Source organism: Anomaloglossus baeobatrachus, chromosome 3 (assembly GCF_048569485.1).
Source record: "Anomaloglossus baeobatrachus isolate aAnoBae1 chromosome 3, aAnoBae1.hap1, whole genome shotgun sequence".
Taxonomy (NCBI): domain Eukaryota; kingdom Metazoa; phylum Chordata; class Amphibia; order Anura; family Aromobatidae; genus Anomaloglossus; species Anomaloglossus baeobatrachus.
The window spans coordinates 376,844,549-376,864,725 of NC_134355.1; the positions used below are offsets into that span (position 1 = coordinate 376,844,549).

General features: G+C 42.4%; 1 pseudogene; it reads right to left on the reverse strand.

Moving 5' to 3' along the window:
- LOC142297245 (uncharacterized) overlaps positions 1-20,177 on the reverse strand; it is a 160,076-nt pseudogene that overhangs the window by 126,351 nt on the left and 13,548 nt on the right.

The window sequence follows — 20,177 nt, forward strand, 5'->3', positions numbered from 1 at the left end:
ATTCTCCTCTATGCTTCCACCTCAGCCAGGACAGGAACCGGAAGTCTCCTATACTTTTAATGTTAAACATGTACAGCACACTGTACATAGATGCCATCCATATGCCGTACATGTTTTTTCACAGACTCATAGACTATTTGTGTGCAGAGTTCCACTAGTATAAGAAAAACAAAAAAGGTTTAATATGAGACCAAAAGGGGGGGGGGCCGTATGAGTTATTGGATTACAGTGGGGTCATAGGGGTAAACTTGACTTTGGGTTCCTTGATGGAGATGAGATTTGTAGTTTTCCTAGATAGTGGATCTGGAGGGGCAGCAACGGTCTGTAGATGACAATGTTGCCTAAGGGAATAAACGCAGTGAAGGGGGATGGTTGGGATTAGGCAATACTGTTACAAAACAAGGTAGTACAATGATGCTAGTACCTGGCATATGAGGGCTGTCTGATCAGAATTAGCCCTTATCGTCTGTGCTGCCAAAAAAAAAAAAAAAAATGGACATGTCTTCTTGTAATTTACATGGACATGGTACGTGGGATAACACAGACATGTGAAGACGACTATAGGTTATAATGGGGACGTGTGGCATCCATGAAAAAGTGTTACGCATAGGAATGCCAAGTACCAGAAATACTGAAGTGTGAAGGGGGCCTTACAGACATGTTGGCCCCTATTGATCTGATCATCATCATTTATGTGCAGATTTTAAGCATTTAAATCTCAGAAAATCATTAAACTTCACAACTGCCAAATCTTGAGGACACAGCCAAAATCCGCAGTGGTAATTGCTGTTGCCCCTTCATCACCAGGCGATTTTCCGTTTTTGCTCCCCTTCTTCCGAGAGCCGTAACATTTTTATTTTTCCGTCAATCTTGCCGTATGAAGGGCTTGTTTTTTGCAGGACGAGTTGTGCTTTTAAATGAAACCATAAGTTTTATAGATTGTACAGCAAAAAAATTCCAAGTGTGAAAAAATTGCGAAAAAAAAGTGCAATTTCATGATTGTTTTAGGCATGTTTTCTTCACCGTGTTCACTGTGTTTGTGTTGTACAAAACAAGGTAGTACAATGATGCTAGTACCTGGCATATGAGGGCTGTCTGATCAGAATGCCCAAATATGTAATGCTCAGGTTAGATGTGGTGTCTAGAGGAGGATTAGAAGACTGTTAATACACAAAGATATTCTAGATGGTTACAGGCTTAGCAAAGTGACTAAAGATCTGCCTGGTGCAGGAAAAGCAGGTATAGTAAGCATGCACTTGCATTGCAGTGGTGGTCAGCTGCGCGAACGCTGGATACACAGGAACAGATTTTCCTTAGGAGTGTGCTTAGAGGCACTGTGGATCTGATGGGAGCAATGGGTGCTCGGGTTTTGGCAGTGAATCACGGTACACGTGGAGGAGAGTTCCGGACAGAAAACTACTTCCTCCAGTGACTGCGCACAAGGGAAAGCTGGGTGACGTCACTCACAGAGGGCTACAAAAGTCAGTAAGGAGCAAAACAGGAGCACAAACTAACACGTTTCAAAGGCAGTCAGGCCTTTTTCATCCCCCTTTTTGGTCTCATTTTAAACCGGTTTTTCCTGTACTACAGTAGTGTGAAGGCCTAGGCTATGAATCATTTGTCCATTATAATAATAATATAAGATAATCTGTCCTCAGAATACTTATGTATTGCCTCTCCACATGTACCTGATAGAAATGTTGAAGGAATGTATAAACAAACTATGCCTAGGGTCAAGAAGAGCAGAGACACAGAAAACCGGTTAGACTCATGAATAAGTAACATTCTTGAGTAGACTCTTGTCCACGCCAAGACACACCTGAATAACTTACTATGGAATGTTGCTGTACAGGAAAGACTGTCCAAAAAGTTGTATAAAATGTTATGCTTTTGAATACAAGGGTCAGAAGAACACAACTGTGCTTCCCCCAAATAGAGATATGGCTCTGTGTGGTCATTTTCCTGATTCATATACTGTATTTTTCGGACTATAAGACGCACTTTTTTCCCCCCAAATGTTGGGGGAAAAGTGGGGAGTGCGTCTTATAGTCTGAATGTAGGGCTGCGGGGACTGAGGGTGCTGCGGTGGAGCGGGTCATCTGCGGCACGAGCAGGCTTACCAGCACCTGCCGTGACCACGTGGGCCCGCTCATTTCATATGCACGCCCATCCTCCCGCCCATCATCTCTCAGCGCTGAAGCCGGTGCTGACAGGTGGGCGGGAAGATGGGCGAGGAATGTGCACATAGTAAACAGCCGGCCCGCGTGGTCACCCCTGGCAACTACAGCCTGGAGTGATCATGTGCGGCTGCATTCACTGCCCCCCGTGCATCATCATCAGCGCAGGGGGCAGTGAATAAGTACGGTATATGCACCGTTCCCCTGCAGCACCGCAATGTCCTCCTGTCTGCCAGCCAGCTGATCTGTGTATAGAACGGTGAGCACAGCGATGACGTCATCGCTGTACGCGATCTCCACACAGCAGCCACCATAGAAAAGAAGACATCGTGATGTTGCAGGGGAACGGCTCCACACAGGTCAGCGGCGCTGCTGCTAATAGAGAGGAAGATGATCGATGCTACTGGAGTGAGGAAAGGTGAGTATAAACGTTTGTGTGCCATAGGATACAGGGCATATAGCAGTATGGGGGTATATTATGAGCAGGATGGGGGTATATTATGAGCACGATGGGTATATATAGCAGGATGGGGGTATATGAGCAGGATGAGGGCACATACCAGGATGGGGGTATTGAGCAGGATGGGCGTATTTATCAGGATGGGGGTATATAACAGGATGAGGGCATATACCAGGATGAGGGCTATACTAGGAGGAAGGACATATATACAAGGATGGGGATCATATACAAGGCAGGAGGATCATTACCAGGATGGAGTACCTTAGTAGAGAATTTGGGGACATTACCCCATAACTGTCAGCAGCAGAACCTCGCCCCATAACAGTGTGTCATGACCACATTTTTTGCTTAAGATTTTATTTTCCTACGGTACGGTACATCTGTGCAGATCTGATTTGAACTCCTCCTCTGAGACCCTGAGAGAGACTCTGAGGTCTCCCCCAAATAGAGATACGGCTCTGTGTGGTCACTTTCCTGATTCATATACATCTGTGCAGATCTGATTTGAACGCCTCCTCTGAGACCCTGAGAGAGACCCAGAAGTCTCCCCCAACACTAGTGGAACTTTGCCCACAAATTTGGATCTTCATTACCTCCTTAAAGATCGTACAAAATCTCAAAAACTGCAGGTATCCAAAATATTTATATATTTACATATTTTATCCATTTCCCTTCTCACTGTTTTTCCAGTATTATTCGCACAGCAGTCATATACATATTCCTTTAACTCTAGCAAGTTCCTACGGACCCTGTCCACTGCTTGCAGCTTTCAAAATTCACAGACTAGGTATCTTCTCAATAAACCCTCTTTGTTTTTAAGTTAATACAGTCTCCCTTCACCTTTTTTCCATGAGTGCTAGTGTTTTCTTTTAAATTGTGATTTTATATTTTGATTGATTGTGCGCTTCTGAAAGCAGCAATACCAAGTGTGTGTATATTTTTTAACCCTTTAATTTTCAATAGGATGATTTGAACTTTTAAGCTTTTTTTTTTTTTTTTTTTTTTTACTAGTACCCCTAGGGAACCAAGGATAGTCTGATTGCTCATTCATTTCTTCTTATGAGAACAGCATCACTCTGATCAGGAGCAATGGTTCGTTCTTGTTACAGCCGCTTCTCTGCAAGCTGCAACAGGAACTACATCATGATAGCGACAGGAGTCATCACATGACCCTGTGCTACCATGGCAACCATCGGCTCACCTTAATCGCGTCATGGGGCCTCTGATGGCAGCGGGGAATGGTGCATTCCCAGCTGTGGAGCTTTAAAGTTGCACAGTCACATTTTGCGATTTAAGGGGTTAACAGGCACAGGTGGATCGCAGATGCACCTGCGAGGCACACATATCTGCTGTACAAATCAGTAGAGATGTACGAGGATCACCACTGGCTCACTGCAGCAGCCAGTGGTGATCACCCATTCATGATTTAGGACGTACAGTTATGTCCTCAGTCGTGAAGGGGCTGAGGATTGTTTAGCAAGCAATTACTTTGATAGAATAAGAAGCAGTTTCATCCACAAGACTGTACAATTACATTTCACCATGCAGTTTTGCAAATGAAACAGCTGTTCCTCTACAAATATCAAGTAATTACTTATAAAAAGTCATTAGCAGCAACGGTTAATTTCTGCTGCAGCTTTCGGCAACATTTAGCCTGTGAACAGACCTTAACGCTAGTAGCGGCAAATGTTTTGTGTCCATTGTATGTGTTTTTGTGACGAAATCAAAAAAGACGACTTCAGTTAAGAGTCAGTGCAAATCAATTTGCAGAATCTAGTCCACTAGCCACTTAAGTAATTTGTAGTCGCTGAACATGTGTGGCTCAAGTGCTGAAGGCATCCATGGCTGTTATCGATTAGCTATTTAAAATGATAACTGAGTGTAGGAGGCGGGTCTCAGGGCTCTCATCTAGCGGCTAGGATTACTGATGTTTCTAATGGACCAGGTCCTGCAAATCATTTTGCACCAACTCTACTTTTGTTAATCACTACACTCCGTTAATATCCTAAAGGTAAGATCACAAAGCGCTGTTCTGTCATAGTACAAAACAGATATGCATAGACAAAGTTTATCGCTGGGGAGATTTAGCAATACTGGTGCAAACGAAAAGTGAAATACTTTCCCAAAATGACCAAATCAGAACCCTGAATTCCAAGAATCCTTGTGATCTTATTGGATGCTGTGGACAACTTTCACTTTTTCTTCGCAAGGAAAGTTTTATCAAAAGGGGTGCATTTTATTTTTCTGCATGACCCAAATTTAATAGACCAGTTTAATAAACTTTGAAAACATTGCTAAAACAAAAAGTAATCTGAAAACTGTCAGAAACGTGCAAAAACATGACAAAAACTGGACTGCATCAAAACTGTGCTGTGTGACCTCACCCTTACAAGTGTATTAATTATATAGGAAGGTGATATCCAGCACCAGACTTTATTAATACTCGTCTTTATTAGATACGATTAAAACATGGTATAATTAAAATGGAATAACACCTGATGTGTTTCAGACATGGTCCTTAATTATAATCATTTGCTCTACTGAGGCATCTTAACATGTACTTTTACAAGCTTCACAGGGTGAGCTGATAATTTGGGAGGAAAATCAGGGGTGTGTCTAATAAGTCGAATGTTGTTTACCAGCGATGGTGGAGAGGTGTAGCAGGAGCAATGCTGCAGGCGCTGTGCGGACGTCGAATAATGGCACTCTGTGTATGCGCAGATGGAGCACTCTGCTCAAGATCTCATCTGTGCATGCGCCGCCTCTGGCCCATTGATCTCCCAGCAGGGGACTTAAGGAAAATGACACCCAAAGGGGAGGCGTGTGCAGATGAGATCTTGAGCAGAGAGCCCCATCTGTGCACGAGCTGACTCTGGGTGCCATTTCTATGAAGCCCACAGGGGCAGCAATATCTTGAAGTTGCCTTCCTCACTGCCCCCGCAGTGAGCATCTGAGACACCCACTGTACCAACCGCAGCATCGCCCTACTCGACCACCACCCCGCCTCCTGTGACCTCATTCCACCACTGCTGAAGCCCGCTCCCGATAAGACCTCACTGGATTGTAAGAGAGACACCATTTTTTTTTTACCTTTTCTTTTCCCCTAAATTTGGGTTGAGTCTTATAAACCAATGCATTGTTGAAAATAGCATATTTCTAGGTTTATTTTTTGTAATTATATAGTTGAGTTAGAAAATCTGTGTACAGTAGGTGCAGTGGGTCTAAAAGCCTAGTGACTAGTCTTCAGTATGGCCTACGCTACTAACTTAGAAGGTCCTAATATAGCACTGGTAGGGAAGGAAAAGCTCATGAGCTTTTTCTAGCTCTAACTGGATGGCTATAATGATATATAAAAAGATTTTATAGTCCATATCAGGGAAATGAACATTGTTAAAAGAACGGTACACTTTCCTGACCCTCTCCACAGAAGCTGCTCTGAGTTGGTGTTCATTTTGATGGAGTCGGAATAAAATGGACCGACTCCGACTCTTAAAATATATAATAAATTGGGTACAGTAGTTCAATGCAAAATGTGCTGAATATTTTTTCATAGGAATTTGGGAAAGTTATGAAATGTCCTATAAATGGCTGTTCTATTCCTCATCTAAGGCAACATTCACACAGTATTTTTGCGGCGTTTTTTGAGGATACGTTTTTCAGCTGCAAAAGCAGATCACCTTTTTAAAAAACCGCATCACCTGAAAGGTTTGAGCTCATAGATAATGTTTTCAATAGCAAACGCAGATTAGAAAAACATTACACAAACTGACTGCTCATTCTTTGTGAGGATCCGCGCAAAACGATGTGTCTGAACGTCATATCTTGAAACCCATTGACTTTGCTGGGATGCCCAGAGTCACTGCATTTCACTGCAAAAAAAACATTTCTGCAAAAACGCTGAGTGTGAATGTATGTAGCCTGAGGACCTAGGCTTTGTCTTAGCTGAGATAAGTCTGTGCTACACTTAAGCACCAGTGAAGCTCCTCCTCTACAGGCAAGGGTAAAAAGTTAACACACTCAGAAAGAAGGAAGGCCTATACTAGATGAAAAATATTGTGTGTCAATGTATGACAAGTGACCAAGATGAAAACAAATGCTGTGATGACAAAATCAGTGCATACTCAGGCAGTGATAAAAATGCTCCTACAAGAGCTTCCAGTCTAAAAAGACATTTACAACTCTTCTACCCAGAAGTTTTCAAAGCTGTGACTAAGAAAAATAACAGCAGCACCAAGAAACCAGTGCCCAGCATTTCCTGCAAGACAAAAGGTGGAGGAAAGAGAATCTCAAATCATTAACAAGATATTTTGTAAGTGACAAAGTTACTAGAAAAAAAGTTCAGCTCACCGATTTGCTGTTCACCGCTGTTAATCTGGACCCAGCGCAAGGAAGGCTTGGCTGCCGGGTACACGATAAAGAGAAAAAAGAAGTCCAGCGCAGTCCTCAGAGTGTAGATTTAAAACCATCGACGTTTATTCATACAAATCCAATAAAATATAGTATACATAGCGGTCAGCGGGAGAGTATAGGAGGTTACAGGTTTACAAAGGTCCCATCGATAGCTGACCGCTATGTATACTATATTTTATTGAATTTATATGAATAAACGTCGATGGTTTTAAATCTACACTCTGAGGACTGCGCTGGACTTTTTTTTTCTGACAAAGTTACTGTAACAATGACAGCAGATATGTTTCAATGACCGCTCATACAGCTTGTTGTGAAGGACGGTGCACCATCATTATTTGCACGACCAGCTTTTACAGCCTTTAATGGAGAAATGGCCAGCAAACTTGGTGTTTCTCTGGAAAGAGAAAGTATTAGAAAATTAGTGATTGAAGAAGCCCTTAAACAAAACAAAAGGAAGATCTTAAAAAGACTCAATAGACGCTTCATGTTTCTTAAAATGGATGCCTGCACACGTCACAGAGTGAACTATTTTGCCATCAATGTTCAATATGCTTGTGACAACAAAGAAATTGTTACCAAGTCACTTGCAGTAAAAGATACTAAAGCTCATCACATCAGCCAGTTTCTCCAGGCCTTAGTGGAAAAAGTTCTGCAAGATTACAAACTCAAAAAAGAACAGATTCTTGCTATTGTAATGGACAATGCTTCAAACATAATAAGTACAATTAACCCCCTTCACAACCTTGGACAGAAAGATCCGTCATGGTGCCCTGGTACTTAAAGGCCCATGACGGATCTATCCGTCATGGTGAAATCGCGGCACCAGAGACCCGGTGACTGCGATCGGTTCACACAAATCACAGATTCGGGAAGGAGGGGACCTGTGCCTGACCTCAGGAGGGGTGATGCCTGACCTCAGGAGGGGTGGTGCCTCATCCCCTGACCTACGGAGGTTGTAATTGGCTGACGAACGCCGCTCAGCCAATCACAGCTACTGTAATGTTTTAGCCATTAAAAGTGGCTGACACATTGAAATCCAGCCATGGTCAGTGCAGCTGTAGCACTGGCCATTGGCTGGAGCTGGGTGACCTCAGCTGGATCACCCTCCCCCTGTTCCAGCAGCTCTGATTGGAGAGACCGGCCTTGTGACCGATCTCTCCAATCACCGTGGACCTGTTACCGGGGACCGCCCCCCTCAGCTTCACTTCTCGGTCTTGGAGCATGCCAGTACAGTGAGTGTATACAGTGCAATGGCAGGGCGACAAGCTCCGGTCCCATGCCGTTATGTGACCGGAGCATGGGACCCGGAAGTTGCCGCGCTGCCATTGTACTATATCAAACCGGCGAAAAGCCTCCCGATCCGCCACCCTCCTCCTCCATCTGCCACCGCTCTCCCGATGTGCTGCCCCACCCCCTGCCCCTCCGCTGCCCACTCCCCCCCACCCGTCACCCCCGTGATGGGTGCTCCCCCCCACCCGTCACCCCCGTGATGGGTGCTCCCCCACCCGTCACCCCCGTGATGGGTGCTCCCCCCACCCGTCACCCCCGTGATGGGTGCTCCCCCCACCCGTCACCCCCGTGATGGGTGCTCCCCCACCCGTCACCCCCGTGATAGGTGCTCCCTCACCCGTCAGCCCCGTGATGTGTGCTCCCTCACCTGTCACCCTCATGATCTGTGCTCCCTCACCCGTCACCCCCATGATCTGTGCTCCCTCACCCGTCACCCCCATGATCTGCTGTCCGCTCTCCCACCTCTCACCCCTGTGATCTGTGCTCTGCACACCTGTCATCCCCGTGATCTGCGCTCCCTCTCCCACCTCTCACTCTCCCCGATCTGCTGCCTCCTTCATCTCCTGTGATCCTGCTGCCTAGATCCATCCTGTAAGGTAACTATCCCCAATCTCACCTCCCACTCCCCTTCCCCCCATCCTCCGCCGCTCCTGCATCCACTGCGCCCTCTCCCATCCACCGCCATCCTATCCCAGCCTCCGTCTCACATTCACAGATGCTCCCTTTATATTCCGCTGTTCCATCTGCTGCCTTTCCATCTGCTGCTGCTCTGTTCCATCCTGTAAGTATTGTTCGTGGCTCTTTTCTAACTATCCCCAATCGCATCTACCACTCCCTCTCCCCCACCTGCTTGCTGCCAAGTGCTGATCAGCTATGTGATTGGCTGATCAGGTACGTAATTGTTGCTTGAGTTTTTGCTTTTTTTTGTGCACTCCAAAAAAAACAAGAAAAAAACCCAAAAAACTTGAACACTTAGGTACCTGATCAGCAATCGTCCTGCAGTCGTACTCTTTGGACAGGACTTCTTTTTTCCATCCCACCTAGTCCCCCCCCCTTTTTGCAGAACATCCGTGTGTGCGCCCTGATTTTTTTTTAAGCCATGGTGGTCTAGTTTCCAAAATGAGGTCACGTGGGGGAGCTCCACTGTTTTGAGCACCCCAGAGGCTCTCCAAACGCAACATGGTGCGGCTAACGATTCCAGCTAGTTTTCTGTTCAAAAAGTCAAATGACGCTCCTTCCCTTCCGAGTCCTGCCGTGGTTTTTCGCCACATATGAGGTATCTGCATGCTCAGAAGAAATTGCCCAACAAATTTTGGGGGTTCATTTAATCCTGTTACCCTTGTGAATATGCAATATTTGAGGCTAAATTAACATTTTTGTTGCAAAATGTAAAATGCTCATTTTTTCCTTCCACATTGCTTTAGTTACTGTGAAGCACCTGAAGGGTTAATAGCCTTCTTGAATGTGGTTTTGAGTAGCCTTAGGGGTGCCATTTTTTGAATGGTGTCACTTTTGGGTGTTTTGTGTCATGTAGACCTTTCAAAATCACTTCAAATGTGATGTGGTCCCTAAAAAAAGTGGCTTTGTAAATTTTGTTGTAAAAATGAGAAACTGCTCAAACTTTGAACCCCTATAACTTCCTTAATTTTTTTCCCCCCAAAATTGTTCTAATGTAAAGTAGACATGTGGGAAATGTTATTTATTAATTATTATGTCTCGTTGGTTTTAGAGCATAAAAATTAAAAGTTTGAAAATTACAAAATTTTAACGAAATTTCCGTTTTTTTTCACAAAGAAACGCAAAAAATATCGGCCTAAATTTACTACTAACATGAAGCCCAATATGTCACGAAAAAACAATCTCAGAATCACCGGGATCAGTTGAAGCGTTCCATAGTTATAACCTCCTAAAGTGACACTGGTCAAAATTGCAAAGTGGCCAGGTCTTTAGGCTGGGGGCTGAAGGGGTTAAACTGATGAATGTGTGTAATAAACAACAGCTAGAAGAAAATTTAGGATTCCGTATAGGATTCAGTATGTTTGAGCTGGAAAGCCACAGTGCTGTTCATGTAACTGAGGAACAAACATATTACAACAGAAGAACAGCAAAATTATACTTTAGAATTAGATCTTTTTGAAGCTGCTTCAAAACACTTTCATATTCATCACATGGGCTGTGTTGTGCACTCGCTGCAGCTGGCAATAAGAGATAGTCTGCAAGAGGGTCATGCTGGAAATCTGATGGAAAAGTGAGGAAATTGGCTATTGCCGCCAGAACCCCTAAAATTGATTCCATATTGAAGAGACGTGCTGGGAAAGGGGCAATTGTCAATCAAGCCACTCTGTGGGGCAGCACTTATTTAATGATTGAGTAATTGCTTGAACTAAAACAGTATCTTATAGATATGGTGAACCCACAGATAACCCTAAATGAAGGTCAATGGACACAGATGGCTGAATTGAAGGAATTGCTTAAATCACCCATTAAGGCTAGGTTCACACACTGCGTTTTTTTTACGCTGCGTTTGTGCGTTTTTTGCGGCAAAAACTGCACAAAAACGCACACGCGTAAAAAAAACGCGGCAAAAACGCACGCGTTTTGCCGCAATTTGGCGCGTTTTTTTGCTGCGTTTTTGCTCACTGCGTCTTTATGCGTTTTTTATCAGTGAACAAAAAAAAAAAAGGTCTGATGTCATTTCCTTCTTCAATGTGTTCTTCATTCTCCACTAGTGTACGCAGAAGAGCAGACAGCTGCAGAACTACAAGGCTCAGCATACTCCATCCAATAGTGTATGCAGGAGAGCAGACAGCAGCTGCAGAACTACAAGGCTCAGCATGCTCCATCCAGGACTGTATGCTTGAGGGAGAGTCAGGGGGAGCAGACCTACAAGGCTCAGCATCCTCCATCCAATAGTGTATGCAGGAGAGCAGACAGCAGGTGCAGAACTACAAGGCTCAGCATCCTCCTTCCAGGACTGTATGCAAAATTTCTTTGCCCCACCCCCCCCCCAAACAAAAAAAATGACGTGGGCTTCGCCATATTTTTGTATGCTAGCCGGGTACAGCAGGCAGGTACAGGCTGCCCCCAACCGCCAGCTGCCTATTTGTACCCGGCTGGGAACCAAAAATGTAGGGAAGCCCTTTTTTTTTTTTTTTATTTCATGAATTTCATGAAATAATTTAAAAAAAAAAAAAATGACGTGAGCTTCGCCCAATTTCTGAGTCCAGCCGGGTACAACTAGGCAGCTGGGGATTGGAATCCACAGTGCAGGGTGCCCATGCTTTCTGGGCACCACCGCTGTGAATTGCAGTCCCGCAGCCACCCCAGAAAATGGCGCTTTCATAGAACCGCCATCTTCTGGCGCTGTATCCAACTCCTCCAGCTGCCCTGATGCCGGGTGGCTCGCTGGGTAATAATGGGGTTAGGGCTAGCTGTATAGCTGGCCCTAAGCCCGAAATTCATGGTGTCACGCCAATATTAGACATGGCCACCATAAATTTCTAGTAAAGATAAAAAAAAAAAAAAACAACACAGAAAAATATTATTAGAAATAAAACACAACACAATTAGTGACTCCATCTTTATTGAAATAAAGAACCCCCCCTCCGCAGTAATCCTGGGTCAAGGGTCCCGCGCCGTCCAATCCGGATCCAATGTCATCTTATCGGTTTGCTGGAAGGCAAAGCGATCAGATGATGTGTCAGGTTCTAGGGGCTGAATCACATCACACATCAGCTGATTGTATAAAAGCCGATTATACAATCAGCTGATGCATCGGTGCAAAAAAAAAAAAAAATACTCACTTATGTGCTGATTACCGGCAGCTCCTGGAGCGATGGGGCGGGAGTCTGATCCTGTCCGATCGCTGCAGCAGCTGCCGGTAATCAGGGATGAAGTCTCCTGACGCATCCGCTGATAGCTTAAACCGGCCGGGCGCCCGCGTCACTGCGATACGTACGATCAGCTGATGCGTCAGGTGACTGCATCAGGTGATCCAGGTCCTGCATCCTGCAGGCATACGTACCCGGGGAGACTGCACACACCCGGAGCGGTGGTACCGGTAGGAGGATCTGGGAGCGGGCATGGCACCGGGAGTCTGCAGACAGGTGAGTACAACTTTTTTTTTTTTTTTCTACTGTTCACTTGTTTTCGCAGCCGCTTCCACCTCCCGCCCAGACATGGCGCCGCACGGGAGCATACATGCACAGGACTGGAGGTGGAAGCGGCGGTGACGGAACCGGGAGGATTCACGCTTCTGTGTTTACTGACAGAAGGAATCCTCTTCCTGTACACGTCACTTTACTACCCACCTCCTGCGTTTATAGCTGCGTTTTTGGTCTTAGAAACGCACCGAAACGCAGCTATTTGCGTTTCTCATTGCGTCTTTCAACATCCCATTGCACTCAATGGATGAAAAGCGCAGTGAAAAACGCGGGAATAATTGACATACTGCGTTTTTGTGGCACCACAAAAACGCAGCTGAAAAAAAACGCTGTGTGCAGACAGCAAAAATGAAAACTCATAGACTTTGCTGGGGAAGCAAAGTCATGCAGTTTTCTGAGCAAAAACGCACCCGAAAACTGCGCAAAACCGCCGCGAAAAAAAACACACTGTGTGAACTTACCCTTACTGTGACTAAAAAATTACGAGCTGAGGATTAAACTCCTGGCATTTTCATAAGGGAGTGGAAGAACTTGCTATTTTGCCTGTCCAAAGAGAAGGTTTAATCGCAGATGGCATTTCTGCTTCAAAGAAATGGAGAGAGACACAGCTATAGGAAAATAAAATTCTTCTGGAAGCTGTTTATGTGGACCCAAGTCATTGTATACTGCTTGATGATCAACAGCTTACTAAAGGAAAAGAAGCTCTGACTGAGGTAGCAGTTAGGGTGAGTGGCCTACAGGACTGCCAGGCGCAAGAGGACTTGGGTCCTGACAGTGCTACTACTGCCATATCTTAATACTCCACAGATGAGGAGTTTAACTTTGACAAGTATTTGTATGACATGGAGCAGGTAAAGCGTTGCCGCAAGGAAAAATATTTCACTCTGTCTAAAATAGCAAGCAGATTGACCAGATTTCAGCACAATTTTTCACTTGCTCTCAAAGAAATAGGAAAATTCAACCGTTCATCAAAACTGACTGTGCATGAGGCAGTTTCTTTATACCCGAAAAATTGTTAGAGATGTTGCCCATGTGGTTACGGCTTTGCCTCCAACCAAAGTTAGTTTAGAGAGATTGTTCTCTAGCCTTAAAATTAGGTCAGATTTGAGGTCATCTATGAAGGAAGATCTGATGGAGGCAATTCTATTTCTTAGAACAAATTCATAGACTTCACAAATGTTATTTAGTATGTTTTTGTTGAAAACTTTTTTTTTGCCACTTACATAGTTTATTACATAGTGTTTCTATCTATCTATCTATCTATATATATATATATATATATATATATATATATATATATACATACATACACACACACACACACACACATACATACAGTATATACTGTATATTAGTGTAAAGAAATTTTTTTTATGAAACCATCTGCAATCGAGGAACTTTTATGGGTAATTTAAGAATAAGTATTCCTTTTTTGTTTCTTAAAAAAAAAGTTCCCCTTTCATTCAAATGAATTTTAACAAATACAGTATAAATATATACAAAGAAGTGTTTAAAAATTATTTTTTCCTATGAATTTTAGATTCAAAAATTCAATTTTTTTCGATTTCTCATGTAGTTCCTCCATCAGTTTTACAGCACGTTCAGCATTTTTGTTAGATCTGGGAATGTCAATTAATGACTCCTCAACCAACCAGTGCGCCTTCAAACACTTAATTGCCTTCTTGCACTTTGTCTTGGTGAGTGAGGTTAACAGTTCATTGAAGGACTCTTTGTTGTAGTGTTGCGACTGGAACCAGGCATTTGCCCATTCATAGCAGTATCATGTGTGGTTTGCGATTGAGAAGTGCTGGCTTGAGCTTGAAATATTGATAGTCGGATTCGTTTTCTTGGATGAATTGATTCCAAAGGAGCTTGTTTGAGCGTCGAATAACCAACCTTGCCTCCAATCTCAACTTGCCTCAGGTAGAGCTCTTTATCCTCCGAGTTTCTCCATTCTCCATTAACGTTGGTGACATCAAATAACTGAGAAAGTGTTGCAGTCAATTTATCAGAAGGTTTCTTTTTGTTTTTGTCATTTAGATCAGACGATTGAGTTTCTTTCTGATGAGTGCACTGGATAAAAGTGGGAAGTCTAGAGTTTCCCTCCAGAGCAATTCTATATCCATTATCATATTTTTTATTCGATCCAGTCACCGTTTCTCGCTGTTGAACAGAAAACTGAAGTTTCCAAGAATTTGGCAGTTCGTTGGCATCTGCGTGAGATTGGAGAGCTTTTCAACATATGGAATACTTGGATCCCTTTTCTGTTGAGAATAGGACGACAGATTCCTCGTCCAGATAGACCTGTTTGCCTTTACACTGTTGCTGGAATTTCTAGAAGACATTTTCTGAATGACCTGCACTTCTTGATCGTAAAACATGAAGCTTTGCACAGAAAATGAAAACATAATACTAAATTACAAAATATTTTAAAATATTCCAGATTGTTCTAGATGTGAATAAAATACCCCTTTTTGTTACAACTTAGAAAGATATTTTCTTTATAGATCAAAAACAATATTAAATTAAGATTTTTATATTGATTAAAATATTAACCCCTTCAGCCCCGGGGCACTTTCAGTTTTTGTTTTTTGCTCCCCTTCTTCCGAGAGCCGTAACTTTTTTATTTTTCCGTCAATCTTGCCATATGAGGGCTTGTTTTTTGCGGGATAAGTTGTACTTTTAAATGAAACCATCAGTTTTACCATATGGTATACTGGAAAATAGCAAAAAAATTCCAAATGCGGAAAAATTGCAAAAAAAGTGTGATGGCACAATAGTTTTTGGGATGTTTTATTCACGCTGTTCACTATATGGTAAAACTGATGTGTGGGTATGATGCCTGAGGTCAGTGCGAGTTTGTAGACACCAAATATGTATAGGTTTACTTGTATCTAAGGGGTTGAAAAAAATTCACAAGTTTGTCCAATAAAAGTGGCGCACGTTTTGCACCATTTTCCGAAACACGTAGCGTTCTTATTTTTTGGGATCTATGGCTCAGCGACTGCTTATTTTTTGCGTCTCAAGCTGACATTTCTAATGGTACCATTTTTGCGCAGATGCTACGTTTTGATCGCCTGTTATTGCATTTTGCGTAAAACTTACGGCGACCAAAAAACGTAATTTTGGCGTTTAGTAAACGGCGTAGTGGCAAAAAATTTCCAATCAGATTAATTGATTTTATATTTTGATAGATCGGGCATTTCTGAAAGCGGCAATACCAAATATGTGTATATTTATTTATTTTTTAACCCTTTAATTTTCAATGGGGGGGTCATTTGAACTTTGTTTTTTTTGTTTTTTTTTTATTTTTTTAAAACTTTTTTTTTTACTTTGTTTTTTTATTTTACTAGTCCCCCTAGGGGGCTATAGCGATCAGCAATCCGATCGCTATTATCTATCTGCTGATCACAGCTATACAGCTGTAAACAGCAGATACAGTCACTTTCTGTTTCCCTCTGCTCCGTGCCGAGGGAAAATGAAAGTGAAACATCATAGCTGCAGGCATCATCACATGACCCTGTGCTACGATGGCAATTGATAGTCACGTGATCACGCACGTGACTTCCGGTGGGGGCGGCGGTAAGTAAAAAACATGGCCGCGCGCATATAGATCTTGCTGCCAGACTTTGGCAGCAAGATTTAAAGGGTTAATGGCCGCGGGTGGAAGCGATTCCACCCACGGCTAGCAGGCACACGTCAGCTGTTGAAAACAGCTGATGTGTGCCGACCGCCGCCGGCTGCGGCAGGGGGCGGGGCTTAACAGGACACGCTCCATGACGGATATATCCGTCCATGGTCGTGAAGGGGTTAATGAATATTTGAATCAATATAATCTCTATGTTTTACCTTTGATTGATCTTTACTTGAAGAAACTATTATGGTCAAAATATCGTATTAAATTCCTCAAATAAATTATGATATTTGTCTCACTTTCTTTTTATATCTTTCACTGAACTACCAGACCTACCCCTGTACGCACTCTTTCATATCACATTTACTTTCTTATTTTCTTTCCCAATATTACTTAGAAATCTATAAACATTTATACTATTTATTTATTACGATAATTTTATCACTTATTCACTTCACATACACTTTTTAAATTAAAAAACGTATTCACAGTAAAATTCACTTTCTAGTATCCAAGATGGCTGCCTGACTCCAAATGTACCACATGCTTTTCAATTCTTTCAGCTCTTCTTATAGCACATGTTTGTAAGGCTAGATCGAACTTTTAAAGAAAATGTTAAATATACATTTTTAATGGGTAACAATTAAAACTGTCATTTTTTCACTAGATTATTCTTATTCTAGATGTTCTAAATTATTCCTGAATATTCTAAAATCACTCCAGAATCTTCAAAAAATTAAAACACGAAAATACGTTTTTTTGAAATGAAAAAGAGGGGAAACTTTTTTGAATATTTCACAAATTTGATGATACTATTGTCATTTGAATGCAATTGTTCCTCGAATGTAAGGGGTTTCATTTTCGTTTTGCAAAATTTTTAAAATAAATAGTCATCAAACTACTGTAGAATATATTTTTATATATATATATATCTCATTACATAATGTATTACATATTTCCAATTTATTACAGGTTTGTGTTCTAAAGTTGTATTCCAATAAATATATTTTAGGTTCTATCTAAATATCTTGATTATTGTATCATAACAATGATTAAATTATGATGTTCACATTGTACTACAATAAATTTTTCACTTAACCCCTTAGTGACGGAGCTAATTTTCACCTTAATGACCAGACCAAATTTTGCAATTCTGACCAGTGTCACTTCATGAGGTTATAACTCTGGAACGCTTCAACGGATCCCGGTGATTCTGAGATTGTTTTTTCGTCACATATTGGACTTCATGTTAGTACCAAATTTAGGACAATATTTTTTGCGTTTATTGAAGAAAAAAATTGAATATTGGCAAAAATTTTGAAAATTTAGCAATTTTCAACTTTTGAATTTTTATACCGTTAAACCAGAGATTTCTGTGACACAAAATAGTTAATAAACAACATTTCCCACATGTCTACTTTACATCAGCACAATTTTGGAAACAAAATTTTTTTTTGTTAGGAAGTTAGAGGGGTTCAAAGTTTATCAGCGATTTCTCATTTTTACATCAAAATTTACAAAACCATTTTTTTAGGGACCACATCACATTTGAAGTGACTTCAATAGGCCTAGATGACAGAAAATACCCAAAAGTGACACCATTATAAAAACTGCACCCCCCAAAGTACTCAAAACCACATTCAAGAAGTTTATTAACCCTTCAGGTGCTTCACATGAACAAAAGCAATGTGGAATGAAAAAAAGCAAAAATTAAATTTTACCTAAAAATGTTGCTCTAACCCAAATTTATTCACTTTTAGAAGACCTAACACAACAAAATGGACCCCAAAACTTGTTCCCCACTTTCTTATGAGTGCGCCGATACCCCACATGTGGTCAGAAACCTCTGTTTGGACAAATGGGAGGGCTCGGAACAGAAGGAGCAATATTTGAATTTTGGAAAGCAAATTTGGCTGAAATAGATTGCGAGCACCATGTTGCATTTACAGGTCCGCTAAGGTACCTAAACAGAAGAAACCCCTCACAAGTGACACCATTTTGGAAACTAGACCCCTCAAGGCTTCTATCTAGGGGTATAGTGAGCATTTTAGATCCACAGGTACTTCACAGATTTTGTTAACGTTACGTTGTCATATTGAAAATTTTAATAATTTTCTCAAAAATGTTGCTTTAGCATCAATTTTCTCACTTTTTCAAGAGGTAATTCCAAAAATTTGACCTCAAGGTTTGTTAACCACTTTTTTATGAGCGCGGTGGTACCTCACATGTGGTCTGAAACCTTTGTTTGGACAAATGGGAGGGCTTGGAACGAAAGGAGCAATATTTGAATTTTGGAAAGGAAATTTGGCTGAAAAAGATTGCGGGCACCATGTCACATTTGGAGGACCCCTAAGGTACCTAAACAGCAGAAACCCCACACAAGTGACCCCATTTTGGAAACTAGGCCCCTCAAGGAATTTATCTAGATGTTTGGTGAGTACCCTGAACCCCCAGGTGCTTCACAGAATTTTATAACGTTGAGCCATGAAAAAAAAAAAAAACAATTTTACCACAAAATTGTTATTTCAACCAGGTAGCTTTTTTTTTTTACAAGAGTAAAAGGAAAAAATTCAGCATAACATTTATTGTGCAATTTCTCCTGAGTTTGGCGATACCTTATATGTGGTGGAAATCAACTGTTTGGGCGCATGGCAGGGCTCGGAAGGGAAGGAGTGCCATTTGACTGCAAAATTGGCTGGAATCAATAGCGGACGCCAGGTTGCATTTGGAGAGCCCCTGAGGTGCCTAAACAGTGGAGGTCCCCCACAAGTGACTCCATTCTGGAAACAAGACACCTCAAGGCTTTTATCTAGGTGTATAGTGAGCAGTATGAATCCACGAATACTTCACAGAATTTGATAAGCTTAGGTTGCCATATTGAAAATTTTCATTTTTTTCACAAAAATGTTGCTTCAGCATCAAATTTCTCACTTTTTCAAGAGACAACAACAAACCGTGGACCCAACAGGTTGTTATCCAATGTCTTATGAGCACAAGGATACCCCACATGTGGCCAAAAACCTCTGTTTGGATAAATGGGAGGGCTTGGAATGGAAGCAGCACCATTTGAATTCTGGAAAAGTTGAAATAAATTGCGGGCACCATGTCACATTGGCAGGGCCCCTTGGGTACCTATACATTAGAAACCCCCACAAGTGACCCCATTTTGGAAACTAGATTTTATTCAGGAGTATAATAAGCATTTTGAATCCACAGGTACTTCACAAAAATGTTGCTGTAGCAACCAATGTCTCACTTTTAGGCTATGTGGCCATGAGCCAGCGACACGGCGTCTAGTACACAGTGTCAGCCTCCTGCAGAGATGTGAGTGTTGTCCACGGGAGAACGCAGATGCCCATGCCCACGATTTGGGTTCAGGCCGCTGTGGAGCTCTATGCTACCTGCAGAGAACACTCATCTCCGCAGCATAAATTGACATGCTGAGGCTCGGGAAGCTGCGCCACAGGTCAGTTTATGTGGCGGAGAAAAGAAGCACATTGGGCAAGCACATTGGGCATGGGATTTCTAAAAATCCTTCCACTGTGCTTCTACTGCACAATGCAGCGTTATGGACACAGGGAAAACACTCTGCGCCCAAAACGCTGCAAATCCCGATTGTGGGCGCACAGCCTAAAATGCTACAATGGATGAATGGATACATGTCAAACATATATAACGTCCCACCCCCTGCATATTCTAAGCTGGCGCCCTTTAGTGCCTTTCATGTGGCACTAAAGGGTGCCTAGCCTTGTATTTAGCCCCCCAAAAAAATAATAATTAAAATAAACGATGTGGGGTCCCCCCCATTTTTGATAGCCAGCTAGGGTAAAGCAGACAGCTGTAGCCTGCAAACCACAGCTGACAGCTTCACCTTGGCTGGTGATCAATTTGGAGGGCTCCCCAGGCGTTTTTTTTAAAAAAAAACAAAAACGTGGGGTCCCCCCCAAATTAGATCACCAGCCAAGGTGAAGCGGACAGCTGGGGTCTGGTATTCTCAGGGTGGGAAGAGCCATGGTTATTGGACTCTTCCCAGCCTAAAAATA